Here is a 26,303-nt window from a genome sequence, read left to right as displayed (position 1 = left end):
ATTTGTCATGATTCATGTGGTTGGTTCCACTCCCCTGTCTAGCCTCAATCCCTTCATCATCAAGAAGGTGATTGATGGGTGTGCAAGAGAGGTGGAACAAGTGACAAAACTTGCGAGTGGAGACCTCCTCGTAAAAACCATTAATTCAGCCCAGGTCAAGGATTTGCTTAAACTGAGGAAGTTCCATTGTCACCATTAAGTAAAGTCTGGTCCACCATAAGAATATTAAATAATAGAGGCCCATACTTCCCCATTACTACCCTGAAGATCGATAATACCATCTATGACGAGCCCGTGGACGTTGCTAACATCCTCGCCTGGAGTTTTTCTCAAGTAAGTAGCTCAGCCAATTATGATCCACGTTTCTAACATCATAAACGCATGGCTGAGCTACGGATCATTGACTTTGCCATAGAAGACGTAGACTCCCCATACAACCAAGAGTTTACGCTAGATGAACTGCTCCTTACCCTTAAATCTTGTAAAGACACCAGCCCTGGACCAGGCACCATCACGTACAGTATGACCCAGCATCTTAATCAGGACAACCTGATTAAGATGTTAGCATTGTAAATGAGATTTGGGCGTCTCGAACGTTCCCAAACTCATGGCACTTTGCGCACGTCATACCGATACCCAAAAAGGCTGGTCATCTTATGAATCCCACTTCATTTCGTCCTATTGTGTTGACTTCTTGTCTATGTAAGGTTGTGGAAGGTATGGTAAACAATAGGCTCCTTTTGGTTTTAGAGTCGAAGAATTTGTTAAATGATCAACAATGTGGCTTCCGTAAATACAGAAGTTCACTAGATCATTTAATGAATTTGGAGCATTGTATTGCAGAAGCATTTACCAATAAAGAATTCATGATAGGGGTGTTCTTGGAATCCATAAAGCCTATGACATGACATGGCAACACAGTATACTAATGAAGCTCTATGCTTATGGTTTATGAGGAAATTTGCCTATCTGTATTTCAAATTTCTTAAGGGAGGGGACTTTCTCTGTCAACTTGCCCCGTAACGTAACATCGGATATATTTATCCAGGAAATCAGGGTGCAGCAGGGAAGTGTGCTTAGTCCTACTTTATTTAGTATTATGATCAATGATATTCTGTCATCAGCTCCCATCCCGAGGAATCTTAGATACTCGCTCTAGCTGACGATTGTGCAATATGGCACTCTTCCCGTAATGCACAATTTTCGGCTGGGCAGATTCAAGCAGCCCTTGACTCCATCCACCAATTTGCCTTGCAGTGGGGATTTAAGTTTCCCGTCCGTAAGTGTGCCACTGTAGTCTTCACTAATCGTAACGTACTTAATTTGTGCTTAACTTTGGATAATCAGGCGGTACCTTTTCAAAATTCTGTAAAATTTTTAGGAATAAATTTTGATAGTAGAATGAATTTTAAACTTCACGTTAATACTTTCCTTGCTCGTTGTGATAAACCGTTAAATTTTCTCAAGTACCTAATGGGTACTACCTGGGGTGCCAACAGAAAATCTTTATTAATGGTGTATAAGTTCCTTATTTGATCGAAGCTAGACTATGGCGCACAGGTGTATGGCTCGGCATCCGATGCCACACTGAAAGGATTGGATATGCTACAGAATAAATGTTTGCAAATGTGTCTTGGAGCCGTCATGTGTACCCGTGTGGCTTGTATGGAAATGAAGGCGAATGTGCCTCCCCTCTGTATTCGCCGTGACCACATGGCTTGGTCCTATGGCCTTCGAACATATAGGAAAAGTAATATCGGCAATGTGGCCTGTACCCCCCTGCGTCAATACCACCACCTTCTGTGGGGGGTGCGTCGGCCACTTGCCGTTCGCCTCCACTTACTGACTCAGGAGCTTGGTTTGGACCCCAGTGACTGTGACAAGTTGGTGTTTAAAAATATAGCGCCTTGGGAGCCACCTGGCTTTACAGTGGATGTATCATGGCTCCCAGCACCAAAGGCCAAGGCGCCAGAGGCGGAGATCCACCACTTGATTCGTAACATCATCGTTAGTTACCTGGGGTCCCATCAATTGTACACCGAGGGCTCCAAGTTGAGTGAATGTGTGGGTGCAAGTGTGTGGTCGACTGAATGTGCACTTAGGTATCGGTTCCCGACTCATACATCTGTGTTTACCTCCGAACTTTTTGCTATTGACAAAGCCATAGAATATGCTCTCAATTTTAGGCATGACTCATTTGTCACATTTTCAAATTCAAAATCAGCCCTTCAGGCAATTGCATCTTGTACTACGGACTCTCATGAGATCCAGGGCCGAATCGTTAATAAGTTGCATTCATGCAACAAGTCATTCACGCTGATCTGGGTGCCTGAGCAGGATGACTTACTTGCAAAGTCTGCTGTAGAGCTCGAGGAGACCTGGGACGTTCCTTGTGATCTACAGTCGAGTCTCACTCTCGGAAAGAAATCAATAAATCTTCTGTGGAAAGGTCAGTGGACCAGACTTATTATTCCAACTTGTAATCTGCACCTGGGAGACTGGGACACTGGCAACCATCCCAGTCGCCTTGAAGAAAAAGTATTGTCACGGCTACGGCTCAATGCCACCATTTTAACTCAAATGAAACATATATGGAAAGACTCTTCCCACCGCACTGTGGCATCTGTGATGCGGTGTTATCTATCAGTCATATCATCCTGCACTGTCGGCGATTTAATCGTGAACGTGCTTCACTTATAAATTACTGCGGTGCAGTAGACGTCCCCTTCACCCTTTTCACCATCCTGGGTGATGGGGACATTGTTATGACTGATAAATTGATGGCTTTCCTGAGAGAGACAGGACTGATCAGAGTGATGTGAATTTTTTACTGTATGGTTATGGTTTTTATCAACTGTAAATGTGTATATATTGTACAGTTAATTAGGGTTGACAGTTGACATATTTGAAATAGTTCCTCCACCCACTGATCTATTTCTAATATTGATGTCCCCTACATTAAACCCCATTCCTCGACTAACAGTCACCAGCGGATGAGTGCAAGTGTGCAATATAGAAAGGTATTGGGCAATTGCAGTCGATTGTGGTCTGCTGGGCGAGGTTCTTCACTTTTTGTACAAATTATGTAAATACATTATACCATCTTGTTTAAGTAATTCTAATTAGGGAGGACAGCAAACGTATATGGAAATGTTCCTGACTCGTCTGGTTCCCTTTCATATATTGATGTCCCCTCTATTAGGTTGTGCCTCGACTGACAGTTACCAGGTGATGAGTGCAGGTATGTAATGTAGAAAGGCATTTCATATCTGCAGTCGATGGTGTTCTTTTGGTCGAGGCTTTTTTACCATTAGTGTAGGTCTAGTTATTTGTCTCTTAGGATTTAGTATAGGTTAGCGATTTGTCTGTTAGGTGGTTAGTTGTAGGATATTTAGATTAGGCATTTTAGTTTATAAGTATTATAAGGTAAAAAAAAATAAAAAAAAATAAAAAAAAGTCATAGTAAAAATAAAACTACAAAATATAATAAAATAGGAAATTATATATATATATATATATATATATATATATATATATATATATATATATATATATATATATATATATATATATATAACGGCCATACCACTTTGAGTACACCGCTTCCCGTCCGATCAGCGAAGTTAAGCAACGTTGGATCTGGTTAGTACTTGGATGGGTGACCGCCTGGGAACACCAGATGCTGTTGGCATAACGTTCTCCCTACGTGTCAAGTGGGGTTGGTGGAGGATTAGTGCCCCTCCCTGTAAAACAATTAACTCTAAGCCCTTGGCCACCCCGTTTGGGGTACATGGCGTCTGGCTATGAATGAAAAAAAATATATATATATATATATATATATATATATGTACGTGTGCATGAAAGTGTGTATGTTCATAAGCTTGGATGTGTCTATGTATGTATGAATATATATATATATGTTCGTATATATATGTATATATGTATCAATGTTTATACATATATATAGTTTGCCTTAATGACCAGGGGCTTCGGCCCCATTGATCGATAGGAAAAAAAAAAAAAAAAAGTTCAGTTTCAACCTGCCACTAAACAGTAAATATACGTGCCTCAAACTCTCTACAGCGATCATCCATCTCTCTACATTTATTACCGTCAACACCACAGCTAAGTACTCAGCATATTTATTGGGCCTAGCATATTTATACTGAGTACTGATCAAAACGCCATGTTCACATACCATATATTGTAATGGTGAGTTGTTTCGCTTTATGTTAGTTTATAATTAAGACTCCCTACAGTGATAAATAACATAAATTGGTGCCGTGACCAGGATTATGTCAGGTGATAAGTAATAGGGGGTTGCAGTGTGAGAGCTTGAGTATTGTTTGTGCTGTGTTGGCGATCAACCATATGTTGCGTGGGACATTAATATGTCCGGAGATTCCCGCTAGATCGTCCGGTGCAGTTTCCAGATGATGCTCCAGCCTTTTATGTTCGCAAGTTTGGCGTGCCTGGATGCACCAGGCAGCAAAAGGGTATTGGATGGCCTTTTATAAAGAGCGTGTTGCTTTCTTGGGCAATAAGCTCCTTGTGAGGGAGTTTAGGGTTTGATCTCCTGGACTGCCTAACATACTACCCTAACAGGGGCTTGACAAAATTATTTATCAAAATTTTAATATAGAAATCTGGCTTAGTTTTAATTCATTTTATTTTAATTTGGATTCGCCCAAGAAAGACTACAATCAACTTGAAATTCTGCATTGTTGTCATCTTCTTTCACTTAATTGCCTATATAATAATGTCATAAATGACTTTGTGTCATAAAAGACTGTGTAGGTTCCTCTGTGGTTGAGTTATATATATATTTTAGATTTGTGGACGAGCGGTTTTTATATCTTGGAGTAGCTTCCCATTTGTCATGTAGTGACAGGAGAGGTAAAGAATAGTATGTGACTATTTTTATTTGTCTTGGAATTATTAACAAGTCTCTCACACAGAGCGTAAGTATAGAGTCCCGTCCCGCTCTCTATCTCTCTTTCTCTCTCTCTCTAATTGCCAAGCCCTTCTCACTGTGACCTGTCTCTTCTGAGGCCTGTCTCCTTCTCTCTTGCCTGTTCTGTGGCTAACCTCCGTCTGCCGCTCTCTTTCCTAAATTCTGGTGTAGCAGGGGTGTGTCACGTGTGTTCCTCGTGGATGGAAAGTTCTAGCAGCCTGTGTGTATGGTCACTAGGCGCTGTCGTGTGCCTATCAAGCATTCCTTGCGTTAAGAGTGTGTAAGCATGTTTAGCATTGCTCGATTCTTGCAGACACAATACCTTCTCATCATCTGACTCCCTGCTTCTATCCGTCTCTCTATCTGTCTATTTATCTATCTATTTATTATGATTTGCAATTATAATATGGAGTCCTACCACACTGCTCGGCCGCGCGAAAATGGCGTACCATCGACAGTTAACAGTCCTAACATATTAATATATATTATATACACATTATAATGAACTTATAAGATAATTAAGTGAAATACATAATATTGTAAAAGTAACATAATTGTATGAATATTGTATACATATAATATTCATAGTAAATAGTGATTATTCAGTAATATTACATTTTAAACAAGTTGTATACATATTTGAATAAATGCAATGGTTGTTGTATAACACTTTGTAAGACGTGCATGTACAACAGACGTACGCATATAATTGTGCAATGATAATACTGCTAGGTTATACATTACATAGAGTTATCACCTTAGTAATGTCTAATATTTCACCTAACTTGTATGATGATACTGGTATTACAGAATTGTGCTATAATTGTATGACTTATATTGTGTTAATGCATAATTGTGTTGGCCTTATATAAGTGTCTTGGCCTTATAATTGTAGTTAAAGTTACATAAAAGTTACATCTTGTTAATGCAACTGTTATAGAAATGGTACATACTGTTTGTAGTATTGTTTTTATTTACATTATTGTAGTTAAAGTTACATAAAAGTTACATCTTGTTAATGCAACTGTCACAGAAATGGTACATATTGTTTATAGTATTGTTTGTAGTTACATAATTGTAGCTAAGGTTACATAAAAGTTACATCTTGTTAATGCAACTGTCACATAAATTGGTACATATTGTTTGTAGTTACATAATTGTAGCGAGTGTAACATAATGTAATCGTTTGTCGTTACATAATTATAATATGGAGTTACATAATTGTAATAATTGCAGTCCTAACATATGCTGCGGTCGATGATTGTGATGATGTGCCATGCCACTTGTTTGTGGAGACAACAATTTGCTTTTTTGTTTGTAGTTTATGTGGTATTTTGACATATGTAGGAACACTTACACTTATTTTCATTTGTTTGTTATGTGATCTTACTCTATTTTTCTTTTTTCTTTCTTACTTTTCTTTCTTTCTTTCTTTTTTTTTTTTGTATGTATTGATTTTCTATAGTTTGTTTTTCTTAGCTTGTGTAAGCTTTTTCCATGTTGTTCATGGTTGCATAATTACTGGCTAATTTCCTTGGGATACTTTTTTAAAGTTTAGTTTATATTGCACAGGTATTATTGAAAATGATATTATATAGTCCCATATTGTGTTGTTTTATATAAAAAATATATATACATATATACAGTATTAACTATATACACTGATTTGTTGTTCACTTGTACCTATCGTTGGCAATATGTGTGTCAGCACTGTGTGGAAATATTTGTCTTCACGATTGTGTTGAAGATGTTCACTCTTGCTAACGTCATTTGTGTTGGCCATTTTTTTTTTTCTAGTTTACCTTGTAACTTAATTTATATGTTTCCACTAGGTAGTTTTAATTAATAAGTGTTAAATACATTTCTTTTAATTGCTCACTGAGTAACTGTGATGGTATATTTTCTTTATTACTTTGTAGATGTAATAATGTATAGCTGTATGTATGAAACAAGTATTTTATGTAGGTCTAAATGGTAACACTCGTTGGTAGTAAGTAAATGTTATAATAAATGAATGAATATATACGGTGTAGAATATTTATTGTTGGTGATTATTTAGTGTTTGAGTTATCCAGATAACTGAAGTAAGTATGTGTATTTAAGCTAACTATACAGCACGTTTTATATGTTTGTGCAGAAGCTTATTGTCTATCACTGTGTATTGTATAAATGAAGTAACTCACTAATTTTTACCGTGGTGGAAAGGGTGTGAGTGGTGTTGCACGTGGTGATAGCGTTGTTTTTCACGGGTTGATTGGCGTGTTGTCGTCTCAGTACATGGTGACGTCGGCTTCCCACACTGGTAGCTGTGGTGAATACTGAGTAGCGATGCATAAGCTGGGTGAAGAAAGGTAAGTAAGTCGCGTTATTAATGTGGCTCTGGTGTTTTGCTGCGTGTCTTGGCCTCTGCGTCAGGCGTAGGTGGGAGTGAGTGGTGGGGGATTTTGTGCTTGTTGCTTCCGTGTTTCCTCTTCTTTACTTGCTTTGTTTTATATTCTTCTTGTTGCTGCTTGAAATTACGTGAAGATTATAGAGTTGTTTTGTAGACTTGTAGACTATTTGCATTGTAGGCTGTATTTTGTAGGGATTCCCTGTAGAACTGAAGCTAATCTTGTAGAGTCTTGCCTGCTTTTGTAGAAATTTGCTTTTAATTCGGAGACGATGTCCGTCGATTCGCTGGTTCGTCGTAGAAATTGCAAGATCGTATCAATGTTTTGTTAAACTACTTGCAAGGCGTCCTGTGACCTCTTTCACCTCTGCATCAGCATGATGATCGGGGAGGCGGAGGGGGCTGGGTGGAGAGAATACTGTCACTAGCTGGTTGTGAGAGGTATTTTTTTTGTTTTCAATCTTGATATTTTGTAGGAATTCAATGTTGATTCGTAGACGAGGTTCGTATACATTCGCTGCTACCAAATGTCATAAATAACTTTGTGTCATAAAAGACTGTGTAGGTTCCTTTGTGGTTGAGTTATATATATATTTTAGATTTGTGGACGAGCGGTTTTTATATCTTGGAGTAGCTTCCCATTTGTCATGTAGTGACAGGAGAGGTAAAGAATAGTATGGGACTATTTTTATTTGTCTTGGAAATATTAACAAGTCTCTCACACAGAGCGTAAGTATAGAGTCCCGTCCCGCTCTCTATCTCTTTGTCTCTCTCTCTCTAATTGCCAAGCCCTTCTCACTGTGACCTGTCTCTTCTGAGGCCTGTCTCCTTCTCTCTTGCCTGTTCTGTGGCTAACCTCCGTCTGCCGCTCTCTTTCCTAAATTCTGGTGTAGCAGGGGTGTGTCACGTGTGTTCCTCGTGGATGGAAAGTTCTAGCAGCCTGTGTGTATGTGTGTGTGTATGGTCACTAGGCGATGTCGTGTGCCTATCAAGCATTCCTTGCGTTAAGAGTGTGTAAGCATGTTTAGCATTGCTCGATTTCTGCAGACACAATACCTTCTCATCATCTGACTCCCTGCTTCTATCTGTCTCTCTATCTATCTATTTATCTATCTATTTATTATGATTTGCAATTATAATATGGATAGAATAAAATCATTAAAGAGGCTTAGAGCTCCCAAAAAGGGAACAATCACAAAACTGACCACTAACTTAACAGAATTTATAGAACATGCCTCAATCCTTCATGATATCAAAAGTATGAAAGTGACGGTTGAGAAAATCCTCACCGAGATCGATTCTCACAATCAGGAGTTGTATGAATTATATCCTGATGAAGACCTAGAAGGAGAAGTGAACAGTGTAATGGAATATGTTAGTAAGGTCAACAGACACTTAATAGAATTAGAGAGTGCTGTCGAATTACCCGCCAAGGACTCGGTAGTATAAGAACGGGCAGAGAGTCGGAAAGCAATGGGAATTAAATTACCGTCTCTGAAACTGCCAGTATTTGAAGGTGATCCCATTCAGTGGCTGGGTTTTTGGGAACTAATTGACTGTAGTGTGCACTCCCGAACAGATCTGACAGACATCCAGAAATTTACATATCTTAAGGGACAATTAAGTGGTGAAGCACTCCGAATTATTAGTGGATTCAGTTTGGTAGCAGCTAGTTATGAATCAGCAGTCACAGTTTTAAAGAATACCTACGGTCAAGAAGATCGCATAAAGGCTGCTCACATTGCTAAATTATATAATCTACCTCCTCCACCTCATGAAGTGAATGAACTAAAGGACTTTTCTGCATCATTTGAATGTGCGTTAGAATCACTAAGTACAATGGGAGTGACTGTGAGTGAAATTTGTGCTGTTTTACTCCATAATAAACTCCCTGGTGCACTTTCGGAAGTGTGTTAAAGACGGAGGTATGTAACATCGAAAGTAGACAGAATCCCTTAGAACATTTGGGTGCGACCGCTACGGCAGCATATGCAGTGAAGCAAGTGAAACACGCTGAACCTATGCAGAGGAATGGATGTAAATTGTGTTTTAAATCAGGACATTCTTGGGCCAGATGTACAAAGTATAAAGTAAAAGGGACAAAATTAAAGAGCAAAGCAATTGAAGCTGTTTGTCGGATGTTTCTCGGCAGATCATGGTAGTAAGGGTTGTACAAATCCCAAAGTAAGGCCATGTCGATATTGCCAGCAGAAACACTACAACTATTTGTTATCCGACTGCTCGTTCTGAACCCCATGAACAAACAGTAACCCAAGAACCAACAGTGACAATGGCTGTGGCTTCGAGTCATAATGCAGTGTTGTTGCCAACGATTCAGATCCCATTGGTTACTCAAACGGGCCAGCAGAGCAAGGTTAGGGCTCTATTAGATCAATGCTCACAACGTACTGTACCTTTGTTCTAAGATCAAGTTTAGTAAACTTGAAGGTAAACAAGATGGGAAAGGAACCATTATAACTGCAAGGATTTACTAGCTCTAGGGGTAGTGATGAGTATGAGGTAGTGGAGTTGTTTTACTGCCATCGTAGAAAGGTGCGCAAGTTGAGGGCAGTGGTTGTAGACGAACCACCTAACTATAAGCCAGGGAAGGGGCTGCAACATAATGTGCGGGATCTGAAGGCTCGAGGCTACAAGTTAGCAGATCCAAATGTCACTAGTGGGGATATAGTCGAATTGCTGATTGGGGCGGACTTTTATTATCACTTTGTACACGCTGGCTATATAAGGGAAGGAGGCATAGTTTTGTTACCCACAAATTATGGTTATACACTGAGTGGCACTTATCGGTCAGAAGAAGGAGGAACTCAAGTAGAGCTGGTAACTGTTCTGAAACTGGCAGTAGATCCAATAATGGAGTTAGCAAATATTGATGGGAGGAATACTACTCCAGAAATCAAGGATCTGACAGCTCTATGGGACGTAGATCACATAGGTATTAGTCCCAATGAGACCGATAAGAAAGGAGAGAAGGTATTAGGTAACTTGTATGAAACGGTGCAATATTCCAAAGAACAGGGACAATACGTTGTGGAATTACCATGGAAAGAAAACGTTGATAAGGTGCCTGATAATTTTAAGTTAGCCTTGGACAGATTGAGAGGTTTGCAGCGTAAATTCATAAAGGATCCCAACTGTTGCAAACAGTATAGTCAAGTCATCCAGGATCAATTAGATTGACCATTCATAGAAAAGGTGGAGGGCAAGAGTCTGGTAGGACATCCTGTACACTATCTAGCTCATCATGGTGTCACTAATGATAGCTTAACAACACCAATTAGAGTAGTGTTTGTTTGTTCAGCTAGAGAGCATGAGAGGGCATATAGTCTGAATGAGTGCTTACACGCAGGCCCTTCTTTTGGTTAATAGGTGCTACTTTGGCCTTTGCCATAGCTAATCTACTACTTCCCTCTCTAAGTAGGCTGCTACACCATAAGCAGTGGTGCTTGCGTCACTAAATAGATGCAGCGTGACCTTTTTACTATCAGTGACTTGGCAGGGAAATACAATACTGGTGCTGTTAATCATATCCTCATATATCCCCTGCCATTCAGCCTCCTTATCTTCCGGTATGGGAACATCCCCCCCACATTCAATACGCCATAGATCTTGCACAACTTTTCTTGCACGAATGGTCACCGGCAATAATACTCCCAGAGGGTCAAACACATCTGCAGTTATACTCAACACCTCACGTTTCGTCAATACTGTGGGTCTGCTTTCATGTCCCTTCACCTTTAACACATCCATATCAGTTAGCCAAATAGTGCCAAGCACTTTTACCTTGTCCTGAACTTTAGAAGCCAAACCCTTTAGTTGGAGTAGCTTCCGCAATTTCACACTGTTTGTTACCCACTCTCTTAAGGACAATTTGGCACTTGAAAATACTCTCAGGGCATCCCAACACAATTGTTGTAAAGCATCCTCATCTTCCTTGGTTCCTTGCAAATTGTCAATATACAACCCTTTCCTTAATTCATCAATCAAGGCTTTATCCTCCTGAACCACTGATAAATGTTTTTGTATGGTGGCATTCAAGAGAAATTGGGAACAAGTGGCTCCAAACAATACTGCCTTGAACCTATTTATCATGTAAGGGCTATTTAGATCTAAAGGTTCAACAGGCCAAGGAAATCTAGTGGCATCCCTATCCGTTTCACATAACCCCACCATAAGAAATGCCTTCTCAATGTCACTCACGCAGGCAAAACGATGACACCGAAAGCGCAACAATATCTGCGTGAGGTCATTAATGCCTTCTGCAATATAGGTGGATGGATGCTGTAATATGGTGAAATCATTGGCCAGCCAATGATCAGAAGCAGATACAGCTTACTGTCTTAGAAAGCCTTACTGACTTTCATTTTATATAAGCATAATTTCCCTTCACATTTTTGGATTTCTGTAATGCGAGGGGTTTGACATTGATCTTCATTACTCCTTCATTGTGCCTCCGCCCATCTATGGTGGAGGAGTCATTAAGTGGTTGGTCTGGCCGTCAGTGCATGCGTCGGTGGGTACTTGAGTCTGTCCATCCATAACACATTTCTGGGCACAATATCTACTGTGCTTAACTCATCAACGGATTTCCACAACCTTTTGTCAGTAATTAAGTATGAGGAGATTATGAACTGATTATGTCAAGTAGGCCAAGAGATCAAAGGCCAAGGTCACATGGAGTCGACATAGTTTATTTTGTGGGCACGTTATCTCCTGAAACCCTAAATGGATTTCGACCAGAACACGTCCTCGATAAAGTATGAAGGGATGATAAAATGATTAGATCAGCAAAGTCAAGGAATAAAAGGACAAGGTCATATATGGTCGACTTACATGTACTTCATGCCTGTGAGCATGCATCCATAACACTACTGTGGGTGTAATATCTCCTGAATCCATCAGCAGAACCAAACTTTAGTCCGAGATGCGATATGAGGAGATGAACTGATTATGTCTGCTAGGTCAAGGGGTCAAAGGTCAAGGTCATATGTGGCTGACTTAGTTTATCCGTGTGGGTGCGGTAACGCCTGAAGTCCTCGACGGATTTCAACTAAACTTTTGTCAGTGATACAGAATGAAGGGTCAATGAACTGATAAGGTCAGCAAAGTCAAATGGCCAAAGGTCAAGGTCACATGGGTGTGGGTACAATATCTCCTGAGCTCCAACCTTTTGTCAGTAATACAGTATGAATTTACAATGAACTTATTAGGTCACCAAGGTCAAGGGTCAAAGGTAAAGGTCATGTGAGTGTGGGCACAATATTTCTTGAACCCCTCGATGGATTTCAACCAAACTTTTGTCAGTGACAGAGAATGGGGGGATGATGAACTTAATAGGTGAACAAGGTCAAGGGGTCAAAGGTGAACATCATATGGCTGTGGGCACAATATCTCCTGAACCACACTGCAGATTTCGACCAAACTCTCAGTGATGCAGTATGAAAGAGCGGTGAATTGATTAAGTCAGGAAGGCCAGGGCCATGTGAGGTCGACTTAATTTATCTTTAATCTCATTTCAACCCACAATCAGCCATGTCATGAAGGTTATATGGCAAGTCTGTGCCTAAGGCTTGGCAGAGGCATACCAAGCAACCCTTTGCACTGAGAGCCTGGGGCCTGAGTTCTTGTTATTTCATTAGAGCCAGTTGTCATGTGACTCAAATGGCTGAATAGTAGCATGAGTATAAGATGTCCTACTGAAGTGGTTGAATGGACATTCTTTGCATATAATGATCTTTCCTGAGATGCCATTCACTCACTATCCATAACCCTTTATAATTTTTCTCATGCCCTCCAGACAAATCACTTATATCATTCACAGAAGTTACACAGTACTTGAAAAGAATCTTCCCAGAAATCTAACAATACAAAACCATTCTAATATCCCACTTTCCTTTTTCCTGATTCATCGAAAGACCACATAATAGAGTAATTGAAGTATTGGCAGGGATTTGACTTTTATGCCTCCGACCACTTATCGTGGAGGAGACAATAAATGATTAGTCTGTCCGTGCGTGCGTGAGTGGGTGTGTACGTTTATGTGTGTCTATAACATTACTGTGCACTCGACATCTGAACCGATCGAAGGATTTCCACCAAACATTTGTCCATGATGCAATAAGAGAATATGATAACCGATTAGGTTAACTCGGTCAAAGGGTCAAAGGCCGAGGTATTAATGATGTCATCTTAGTTTCTACTTGTGAATGGAATATCTCCTGAACACCGACGGATTTCAACCAATGTTTTGTCAGTAATACAATACAAAGAGCCAATGAACCGATTAGGTCAGCAATGTCAAGGAGTCAAAGATCAATGTTATATGACTTAGTTCATCTTTGTGGATGTGGTACCCACAACACCTCAACGGATACTGACTATACTTTTGTCAGTCATATAGTATGTAAAGACACTGAACTGATTCAGTCAGAATGGACAAGGGGTTAATGGTCAAGGGCATACTCACATGAGTTGGTGCGATATCTCCTGAACCCCTTGACAGATATCAACCAAACTTTTGTCAGTGATACACAATGAAGAGATGAAATAAGGTCAGCAATGTCAAGGGACCAAACGACAAGGTCAGGTGGATGTGTGCACGATATCTTCTGAACTGATTGACGGAGTTTAAAAAAAACTTTTGTCCGTGATACAGTATGATGCTATAATGAATTGATTAGGTCAGCAAGTTCAAGCTCATACGAGTGTGGGCGCAACATTTCCTGAACTTCTTGACTGATTGCGACCAAACATTCGTCAGTGAGACAGTATGAAGGGACGATGAACTGGTTAGATCACCAAGGTCAAAGAGTCAAAGGCCAAGGTAATATGGGTTTGGGAGTGATATTGCCTGAGCACCTAGACATTCTTCGACCAAACTTTTGTCAGTGATACTATATGAAGGAACCATGAAGTGGTTACATCTGCAAGTTCAACAAGTCAAAGGTTAAGGCCATATGGAATTGGCTTAGTTTATCTTTAGTCTTACTTCAACCCACAATGACCTTTTTATGGAGTTATTGGGCATACTGAGGGATGCTTTACATCGACAGCTGAGGGCCCTAGTTCTCGGCGTTTCATTCATCAGGTGACAATGGTTATCCTTTGGAGTCATATCTTCATGTAAGGGAGTAGGCTGCAGCACCAGTCAAATAGGGCAGTACTCCCAAGGTGGAAGGAAAGCTGGTGTCAGGGAAAGCTGGAGCTCCTGTTACATCTGCTCTCAAGACTAGCCTTTAACCATCCCCATTTGCTGAACTTTTTAATATGCCAGTAACACAGAGACGAGGCCAGTATACTCTCCTATACATTTCCCTCTAACCCTCAACACCAAAGTACACGCACATTACACACCACACATCCTATTTTAAAATCGGCAATAATGTTGTCCCTATGTGTGGGGTGGACCATAGAAGCACCCAGGATCCATCTCTCTCTCGGGGACTATCCTTATCATGTTAATTTGGACTATCACTCCCGTGTGATCTGTGGACCATCCCAAAAAATGGTGGCTGTGGCACTTTGGAGATGCTAATTGGGAAGCCCTCAGGCAGTACTTCCTTTATTTTCCCTGGAATGTTTGAAGATTCCATGGCTGAGAGCCATCTAAGCATGCCTCACGTAAAGGGGCTATTCTCTCGGGCATGGAAGCCTTCATTCCTTTCTCTTATCCTGTGAACAGTGCCAAAAAAAAAAAAAAATGTTGGTTTAACCATGAATATTCTATTGCTGTCCATAATGAGAAGAAGGCCAACAGAAGATACAGGAACTAACCAACCCTTCAGTCTCATCTCTTTTATGTCTCTTCCCGCAGCTGTGCTAAGTCTGTCCTCCACTCTGCTAAGAATAATTTCATTTGTACTAAATGATTTGCGCTCTCCAGGTCATATTCTTCCCACTACTTCCGGCACCTTGCCAAAATCCTTCCTTCCCTCCTCCTCACATTCTCTCTGGTGGTTCTGTAGCTGTTTCTCTTACTGAAAATTGCAGAACTCTTCGATCAGAATTTTCTTCCAATTTCACCTTAGACAATTCCAGGGCTGTTCCTCCATCTCTTCTTCCCTCAGATTTCCTCATGACTGGGATTAAAATTCCCTCAATTAATGTGCTTGCTACACTCACTGGCCTCAGTACTAACAAGGCATAGGCCTATGGGCCTAATGGAGTCCCTCCTGTTGTCCTCAAGAACTATGCTTCTGTGTTTACACCCTACCTGGAAAGACGCTTTCACCTTTGTCTGTCGACTTCTACCTTTCATTCTTCTTGAAGTTTGCTCACATTCAGCATGTCTCAAAGAGAGATGGTCATCCCCCTCCCTCTAATTATTAGCCAATTGCTCAAACAGTCTGCATTTCTAATGTTTTATAATCTATTCCCTTAAAAAAAAAAAAAACAAAAAAAAAACACCTTTCCAGTCACAATCTTCTTTCTGATCGCCAGTACTGGTTACACCAGGGACGTTTCACTGGCATCTTTCTCACAGTCCATTCATACTTACGGTCATCCTCCTTTCAGGACTTTTGGCGAAAGCAATGCCATTCCTCTTAACATCTGAAAGGTTTTAAGTGGCGTGTGGCATAACTCTTAAATTTCCAAACTGCCCTCTTATGGTTTATATATTTCTGTCTGTGCCTTCATATCTAGCTTCCTTTCTTGTCACTCTATAGCTGCTGTTGTTGACGGGTACCGTTCTTCTCCTAGAGCTATTAATATTGGTGTTCCTCAGAGCTCTGTCCTACAACCAGCTCTCATCTTTCTATACATCAGTAACCTAAGCTATGCATCTAACCCTATCCACTCATGTTGACGGCTCTACCCTTCACATTTTCTTTCGCTTCTTGCAGCATACATGGCAGTAGTTACTTTTTAATAAATGGGACAAAGATATGGCAGACTTACTGTCTGATTTAGCTTGTATCTCTGATTACGGTAAAAGTAATGTTATTATTATGACATCAAAAACTAGTTTCTTGCATATTTCAACCTGTCATATATCTAACTCAATCCTGCATCATCTCTGAACATACATGGAGTTTCATTCTCTCGGGATTTATCTTGGAAAGATCATAGTGCCTTTGTTGTAAAATCCGCTTCCTAGCGATTAGATATACTAACCCGACTCCGTGCCTTCTTTTCTCCCGCACAGTTGTTGAATTTATACAAGTATAGCAGTTTTACTTGTCCCTGTGTTGAGCACAGCTCTAATGTATGGGGAGAGTCACCCCCCCTTGCAAACAAGGAAGTTTCAAAGGCTTTCTCTCTCATTAACTTTTCTCCTCATACTGTTCCCTTCAGCCTTTGTCTCTTCACGACTTTAATGGTCATTGCCTCTCTGAACTGTCTGCAACTTTGCGTACATCCCTCCACCACTATGGTTGATGCATAGCACCCGTCTGGCAGCAAACCCTCATCCCTTTTCTGTACGTTTCTAATATTACCAGTCCTTCATGAATGCAACATGCCATTTCTGAAATTGTCTTCCTATGTCTTTATATCCCAATGCCTATGACCTCCAGTCCTTTAAACGCACTGTGACCAGACTTCATGAAATTAGTAAATCTTGAATTAGGCTCTCTGTATTATTATTAACGCACAATCTTGAAGGCTTCTATCCTTTGGTTCCTTCTTCCCTGCATGAGAAAATTCATTTCAGGGAGCCTGCAACTACTACAGCCAGTCCAAAGATCGGGATTTTGATAAACCAAACTATTGACGAACTGTAATCCAGGTTCAGATGCCTTCATAATTACCGTATGTCAGACGGTGTACCATCGACCTCACTCCGACACCTTACTACCTCCCACATCATTCCTGGCCCTCCAGGCCTTTTGTCAACCCTTTCACCGGTGAATATACGTGATATGCATTAATAATGATAATAATAATGATACTAACAACAACAACATTGATGTGTAGTATTCCTATCATTACATATAAAAATGCAGACCCAAAACGTGCCTATATTACTGAGCACTGATATATTAACCACAGAACCGACCACAGACCGTTCTTATCATTACCACTGGACCTTCCCTATAGTACTTCACCATGGTAATACAACTCATTGTAGTCTTTAGTGGGATCTTTACAGCTGGATGGGAAAATAACATAGTGCATGACATGCCTACAACCCACTATAATAATAACTATAATAATAATAATAATAATAATAATAATAATAATAATAATAATAATAATAATAACAACAACATTAATGATAGTCCATCCATCCATCTATCAAACATATGCTGCCCCATGAGAAGCGCAAGAGCTCTGGGCTAGGCAAATTGGTCCTGACATTTAAGATGAGATTGACCAGCCTCACTCATCCCTGAGTGGTATTATTTGAGCAATAAACCCCAGCCACCACATGGATATAAACCTACACACTCTCAGTCTGACTGGAGCGCCTAAATTACACACTAAACCATCAGGCGCCATAATTTGGTTACATGGTTACCACCCAGCATAGAAAATGGTTTCCTGGTGTACAGGAAACCATTAGGCTTGTCATTCAGTGTACAGTCACCCGTAGGCAGATGTAAGAGGAAAGAATGAAAGAAAGAATGACAGAAGAGGAAGGAGGGAAGAGAGGAAAGGCCAGACACCAAAAGCAGCACTACATCGAATGAGTGGATAGTAAGCGCCCTATCTATAATCGTAGTAGTAGTAATAGTAGTAGTAGTAGTAATAATAGTAGTAGCGGTAGTAGTAGTAGTAGCAGAAGTACTAGTAACCACATGTTATTAGGCAGGATACAAAGGAGGACAAACACCATAATCTGCATGATAAAACACGTGAACACAGCCTTGACATGAAACCAAACAATGCCCTGATATGCTGTAATGGTAGGGTTATAGTAATTACTGACTAAATAAACTTTTGACACCAACCCAACATTCTGTCATGTCTAAGGCGTCAACACATGCGATTTCAGTGTTTGTCCTCTTCTGTATCGTGCCTAATAACATGTGATTATAATAGAAATAATAATAATAATAATAATAATAATAATAATAATAATAATAATGATAATTATTATTATTATTATTATTGTCGTTGTTGTTGCTATAACTATGACGAACCTGCAAAGCAGGATGGTAACAGTTTTGTCAGGTCGTTGTATACCGATGCGAGACATTCGGTCTCTGTCGATGTCCAGTCGTTTGTTTGTCTGCTAACTTCTCCTGGGCTACTTGATGGATGTCAATGTAACGTCACATGCGTATTTTAGTGGGTTGTAGGGATGTCATACACTATGTTATTTTCCCATACAGCCGTAGTGATCCCACAAAGGACTACAATGGGTTGTATTACCATTGTGAAGTGATATAGGGAAGGTCTAGTGGTACTGATAAGAACGGTCTGTGGTCGGATCTGTGGTTAATATATCACTGCCCCATAATATAGGCACGTTTTGGATCTGCATTTTTATATGTAATGATAAGAACACTACACATCTATGTTGTTGTTATTATCATTATTATTATTACTATTACTATTAATGCATACCACATACTCGTATATTCACCGGTAAAAGGGTGGACAACAGGTCTGGAGGCCCAGGTATGAGGTGAGGGGTAGTGAGGTGTCGGAGAGAGGTCGATGGTAGCTGGAAGCGAGGGGGGTGCAACTGGAGTAGCGGTGGCGGGGAGGTAAGTGACGAGTTGTGGACGGTGGGACAGAGAAAATGTGGTTAGCAGATACACAGACATAAGGACAATTATGAGTATTATTATACAGATTTATAGTTGATTAGTAGTAGAAGTAGCAGTAGTAGCATTGTCAGGAAAATTAGACACAGTCAGTGGGAAAAGGGAGGTTAGCAGTGGCAGTGCCAATAATGGTCATAACAGATTCAGCACTCTTGTGCTTACTTTGTGTGGGAGTGATGATGTGATGAATAATGAAATACAGTAGGGGCTATAGGATCGGATGACTAGAAATCCCCCTAAGGAATATGACGACACACAGTAAGAGGACCGGGAAGGAAGAGTAATAGAAGAGGCAGACACCGAAGGAAAATAATGCACGTATGAGGTGAAGCAACAGTTAACCCCTGGAGAACGAGGCAGAACAGGATACCACACCTGTATCTTCCTTGTCTCATATTTTGTGTGGTTTGCTTCTAATTTCATCTACAGTATAATAGTTATAATTAACTATTGGTGAATGCTCTCCGCTGCCCATCACAATGTGGTTTACTCATCCACATATAATTGTTTTAACATTTATAACGATCTGCACAGCTACTGTGGGAATTAGCATTAATTCCAGTCACTCTGTATTATAGCTATAGACAGACCAGAAGCAACATATTCACAAAAATTATCACTGCAGTGATAATGACCTTTTTTTCTAATGGCCGTCGCCCACAGTGCAGGGCATTAGGCCAAACAATATATAATTTAAATAACAGTAGCGCTCATCAGCACCGCACAACACGGTCGTTCTAAGGGTCCAAGCGTGGAGGTAACATGTGGTAAAAGGCCCTTAGAGCAGCTAGGCTCACCTCCCCCCTGACAAATAAAATGGGTCAAATATCGTCACCCAGGTTGGCAGCCTGGAGCAGATCGTAGAGATTGGAGTATATTGTGGCTCCAAGGTGGCACGACCTGGTGTGAGCATTTAGGGCCAGGAAGTGTCAGTAGGAGGATATGTCTGGCTGATCCTTGTGGTCCATGGTGGGAGGGCAAGATGGGATGCCCTCCACTGTTGGAGGAGAGGAGGACCTTTTAACCTCCTCCTCGGCCGAGGAGCCAGCTGACACACCCTCGGCCATGGAGACTGAGTCAGAAGAGTTCTGCCCCTCCTCAGTTACTGACGGTGGTTGGTGGATGTCGGCAATAGTCTGCTCCTTGGCTAGATCTCGATCAGGGTCGATGATTGAGGGTACAGTCTTTCAGTTGAGGGTAGCCTCAGCTTCTTCTGCGGTGTTGTGTGGGGGACAGTAGGTCATGGATGCCTGGCCTGGCGCTCCTGACGGCGAGAAACAGAGTGAACATCCCTGGCAAAGCACTCGGGGATGACAAGGTAAGGCAGCCATTTCTTCTCAAAGATCTTAGGGAGAATGCACAAAACCCCCTTGTCACCCCCACAAAAATCCTTTGCCGTCACGCTGCACATCTCAACAATGGTATTTATCTCCCCAGAACTCCCAGGATTCCTGGCCTGGCATCACGGGGCCGTGAGACGCCGCCTTATATAGGCAGAATTCTGCACGGCCACGGCTCCTGGTCCAGCAACATCCGGAGCCTCAGGACCCTTGGGAATCCCAAAGAGAGAAAACTCCACCGGCACACCATCCCCGAGGGAGCCCTGGAAATCCGAGGGTTTGGTGCAACAACAGCCTGGTGGTGCACGAAAACATCAGCGCCAGTACCCTGATGCTTGTTGAATCCGTACTCGGCCCTGACGTTCAACCAAGTCACGGTTTCTTTGATCTTCTAGGCTGCCAGAGACCGAGGCCTGCTAGTTGCCCTCCTCAACTGGTCGAAGACAGTATCAGGAGATGCGTCCTCCATTGCGTCTCGATCTGCTATCTGCAAAGTCAAGTCGATAATGGCCAGTAGCAGCTTATATACAACTGGCTCAGTGCTTTATTTGTATGATGAGGATCCAAAACAGATGGGTCATGTCTGGACCAGTTTCACAGGACTCCATGATAACATAGTAGTCTATGTTATAATATATGCTATGTATATTTCGAATGCATAATGTTTTGCAGTTGAATAGCATGGAAATGTATCGAATCCAGTGTCATTAGGTTTCTCATCATTCACCTCGTAGCTCAGTACCAAACTACAACTCACGATTGTTCATTCGCCTGCTGTCTCTAACCCTGACTTCTATTTCTTTCCACCGAGGTGGGTACAGAAACTTTGGTGCCTGGGTGTACAGTGCAATACTGCAAAGCACAGAAAAGTGTTCAAAGGTGGCTGCTGCTTGCAAGCTGTTATTTCATTTGTGAATAAGACATAGGATCCCATTAGATGAGGTCATTCAAAATGAAGAGGACTACCAACAGGAAAACCAGCCACACTATGATCTCCATTAGGATCAACCATACCCCTCAAGGCTATGCAAATGCATCAGGGCTTAGTCGTAACAGAACGTTAGAAGGTACTGTACTTCTCGCAAAGTTTAGCTGATACAAGTTATCTCAGCTACGTACAGGTAGTTCTTGTTTTATGTTGCCTTTGAGACATCCTATTTTGGAGTTAAAATCCTCAAATAAGTAAAGAAACATTGCCTATTAAGTTACATGACTACCAATCAAATTAATTTTCCTGTTCTCCCTAATCACAGTACGGTTTCTTGTATAAAGTTGTGACATCTTATATTTCATTCCTTACTATATGGAAGGCTGGCTGTACCAGCATGTGTTTGCTAAAGAATTTCATTCGTTGATCTCCAACTAATTTTTGGAACCACACTTTTTACGATTCCACAGTCTACTACGAGTATTATTACACCATTTCTCCTGCTACGTTGTAAATTCCAGGTATCTATGGTTATCAGTCTGATCATTCAGTGATCCCTTAGTTATAGTGGCCTATGGTATCAGTACACGGTAGAAATCTCCACAGCTGCTGATATAGCTTACTTTTTGTCTAAAACACACAATTATCGTGTGCCTGAGCTGGTTTCTTTCAACAATGATGGTTCAGTGTCTGCACACCAGCTCTGATGGCCTGGAGAGGGATACAAACAAGAGGCCCTACTGGACGAGCTAATCCCAGGTGGTGGAGATCGCTAACTCTCCACTCCCTAGCCTCGAAACAAATAATCTCAAGCCCATCTCAGGCCTCTCTGTCGTACGTGTTTCTTCTTTAATGTGTACTTTTCATAACCTTCTATTAACCTAACCATACCTGTGTGTTTCTGGTACTAAAGTACAAATATCATTGTGCCCATTTTAGGTGACAAGTGATTGAAAGGAAAAGTTGTACTCAGAACATATAAATGACCTTTTCAGCTTCCTGGCACCAATACACAGTTCCCCCCCCCCCTTTTAAAGACTTTTACCTCACTCAATTATCCTACTAACATATACGACACAGTGGCAGTCGATTCAGAGATCCTTGGAGGGCCCTAATACCTGCCCAGGGCCCCAACCAAATGGACAGATTCGCATGGCCATGATGTGGAATGTGAGAGGTGTGAATGAAGAGAGTAAGAGGATGGAAGTGCTGAATGTGTTCAAGAGTGTGAGATATGCCATGATGGCATTGTGTGAAACGAAGATGAAAGGGTGCAAAGTGGAGGAGTGGGAGATGTGAAATGTGTAAGATCGGGAATGAATGGGCGAGGAAGATGCAAGGAAGGAGTTGCTTTGTTGATGAATGAGGTGTGGCAGAGTGGAATGAGAGATACAAATGTTTCAGCTCGAGATGTATGAATGACAAGTTCAAGTTTGAGAAGGTGAAAGTGGCAGGAATTGTAGCATATGCACCATGTGAGAAGAAGAGTGAGAGAAGGACAAATTTTGGGATGAGCTGGATGAAGTAGTGGGAGAAATGCCCAGGAGCTACAAGGTAATCGTGATGAGGGATATGAATGGAAGAGTAGGTACTGGTCCTGATGATGACATAATGAGTTGTTATAGAGTACCAAGAGAAAATGATAATGGGAAGTGACTAAAGGATATGTGTCAGGAGAGGAGATTGTGCATTTGTAACTCGTATGTCAAATACAGAGGTGCATATCAATATATGCTCAATCGGTAGAGAGGTGGCCTGCAGTCCTAATGGACCCTGGTTCGAATCCCGGCTGGGGCAGGGAACAGTTTAAGAATTTGAATTTCATTAAATCAGGCTTTACTAATCTACCAGAAGACTCGCCGACATGTTGTAAAAATATCCCCGCTAATACCAATACACCAGTCCTGTATGAGACAGCCCTAGCATGTATTCATTATGGACGGTGGGTGTTAGCGCCGAAGTGGTGACATGTAGATGTGTATGGTATGTAGGAGGACTACTGGGCCTTGATAGCAGGCTGTGAAACCTATGCCCAGAGTCGGACAAAAAAAAAAAAAAAATACAAGGTATTGGGGGAATGAGGATCGTGTTGAAGGAGCCTGATAGATTATGTGCTCGTAGAGAGGTCGATAATGGGAATGGTTGCTGATATGATGGCCGTGAGAGGACGATGTGGAGGTCTGTCAGATCATATGATTGTGGTATACAAGATCAAGCTGAAAGGAGTGAGGTGGATCAGGACAGAGCGGAGTAAAGACTGAAAGTTGAGAAGCTGGGGATCAAAGAAATGGCAGATGACTACAGGACCAAAGTAGAGGGAGGAGTTAGAATCAGCGAACTGGATTAAAATGGGTCTGGACAGCCTGTGGAATGCATATAGGGATTGCTTAGTTATGTATGTTAAAGTGGTGTGTGGTGTGGCAAGAGTAACATCAAAGAAGAAAGGTATGGGATGGTGGGATGAGGAGGTCAAGAGAGAGGTGGAGGAAAAGAGGAAGAAGTAGCTAAATTGGTTACAGGATAGGGGTTCAGTTGAAATGAGAACTGATTATATTGAGAGCAAGCAGCACGTAAAGAGACTAGTGAAGAGGAAAAAGAAGAAGGTAAATGATGATCTAGGAAGAAAAATGAATGCGAACTACTCTGAAATAGGAAGTTATTATGGAAAGAGGTTCGGAAATGTTGATGTCAAAGCAGAAAGAAATGTGATGGTGTGAAGGATGTAGGTGGTAGATTATTAACCCATGGGGATGAAGTAAGGACCAGATGGAAATAATAATTATTTTGAAAACCTGATGGGTGGGAATAGAAAGAGCAGAGCGGCTGTAAACATAATTGGTTTTGGGGGTGTGCAGAGAAGGAAGACAGTGCCAGGAGATGTGACACTGGCACAGATGAAGAGTGCTGATAAGCGGCTAAAAATAGGAAAGCAGCTGGGGTTGATAAGGTGTATGCAGAGATGCTTAACCCCTTAACCGCAGGGCGTCACTTTCGTGACGCTCTGGTGCAATGGATCATACTGCGGGGCGTCACTTTTGCGATTCTGTGTTATTTTGAATTCGCTCGGGCTTTGAAGTGGTCGCTTGTATCATCTGTCAGTTCTGCCAGTGTCTAACAATAGTCAGTGCTGCTATTGTCATCTGTTCTCCCATCCACTGTTGACAATTTAGCCATTTCTCCCCATTCTTGACTCCCCTCCCTACCTCCCCTCCATTACCCTCTCCTCCCACCTGCCCCAGCTGCACAGCACTAGGCTTATCTTGCTCGGATTTTTCCACTCATTTCATCCATTGGAATGAGCCCTATGCCTTATTCTCATACAAAATAATATATATAAAAAAGAAAAAAGGTAATTGATGGTGTCATGCACCTGGAATTGGCTAATTATCACCTGGCAACACCCCACGTGCACTCGTTTGCTAATTTTCCCTGTTTATTTCCCCTTGAAATATGCTGTATGACCTGTTCTCATAATAAAAATATATATAAGAAAGGAAGGGAGAAGCCTAAGTGATATTTACATTCACCTGGAACTACCTAATTTATTGTATTGTCTAGATTTTCTGCCAATCATTTCACAGCGTATATATTAGCAGCTGTCACCACACTGACGTTGGCAACCCTTCACTGCCTCTAGACCCAGCAGTCAGTTTACTCTCGTCTTTCAAGGTGAAATCACGTCGGATTTGCGCCTGTCCAATTCTGCTGCTTTTTAGCCCCATGCAAAGGTCCCTGTGACCTCTACTCCTCCTAAAACTCGCATGGGAAGGGGTAAAGGCTAAGTGACTCTGCTGTGGAACGTGAACTAGTTAATTAATCAATGATAATGATGGACAGTGACTACGATCTTTCTGGTCTCTAAAACAGTGCAAGTGAAAATGTAAATTATGTGTAAACAGCAAGTGAAAGCAATGAATGTAAATATAACTGAACAGTGGAAAATAATTTTATAAGTTACTACAATTGACAATGCATAAAAGTGTAAGTAAAATTTATCTATCTATCTATATACCTAGGTTGCTTCCCCCAAGGTAAGGGAGGTAGCCGAGACAGGACGACACACTCCTCATTTACTCATCCATTCAAACACATTCATTCGCATCTTAGCCCCAAAGGGGAGAACGGACAGATCTTCACCGCACCACACCGCACAAGGGTCAACTGCGCAATGCAATCAGTGACATCCGCAGCAGGACCAGAAAGCAGAACTGGTTTACCCCTGCCACATCATAACAGACCCATCCCCTTACCCGCACCTGACCTGACTAGCTGATCAGACCAAATGCGGGAGAATATCCCCTCAGGGCTGTGTCATCACTTATTCATTCACAATTTCTCTCCATTTATTTCTGTCACGCACAGCCACTCTTCCTTGCTCAACAGACATCCCTCTCGCATCCAGCGCTCTCTTCACACTGTCCATCCATCCTATTCGTGGTCTTCCTCTTAGCCTTACACCTCTCACATCAGATCTAGTTATCTTTTTCACCAGTCGCTCATTACCCATTCTCTCCATATGCCCAAACCATCGCAACACCCTCTGCTCAACTCTACCAGCCATCTCCCGAACAACTCCAGTTCTCCTTCGCACTTCATCATTTCGCACCCGATCCATACGCATCACTCCACACATACTCCTCAGACACCTCATCTCCATTACATTCAAACTTTTCCTCTCTGCTACACCCATATTCCATGTTTCAGCCCCATATCACAAAGTCGGTACCACAACACCCTCATACAGCCTTCTCTTTACATCCATTCTAAGCGAACGACATTTAAACACTTTTTTCATTCCTCCCAGCACCTTTCCTACTTCATTTATTCTAAACTTCACTTCTGCATCTATTCTTCCATCCAGAGCAACATGTGACCCTAGATATTTAACCCCTACACCGCGGGCTTGTTTACCAATGACTTACGTGTGCCGCGGGGTTTTTTGGGCTCCGACAGACTCTCA

General features: G+C 41.4%; 1 non-coding gene across 1 annotated transcript; it reads left to right on the top strand.

Annotated features, from left to right (window-relative positions):
* The first annotated feature begins 3,572 nt into the window (after nucleotides 1-3,572).
* Nucleotides 3,573-3,691, top strand: LOC145392598 (5S ribosomal RNA). The gene has a single exon (XR_013896029.1). It is a non-coding gene; the product is annotated as a 5S ribosomal RNA (ribosomal RNA).
* Nucleotides 3,692-26,303: the final 22,612 nt, after the last annotated feature.

This window comes from Coenobita brevimanus, chromosome 22, assembly GCF_032717465.1.
Source record: "Coenobita brevimanus isolate Jiangsu-jjx chromosome 22, ASM3271746v2, whole genome shotgun sequence".
Lineage (NCBI taxonomy): Eukaryota > Metazoa > Arthropoda > Malacostraca > Decapoda > Coenobitidae > Coenobita > Coenobita brevimanus.
The sequence above is the reverse complement of the archived record's forward strand: the minus strand, read 5'-3'. Positions and strand labels throughout refer to the sequence as shown.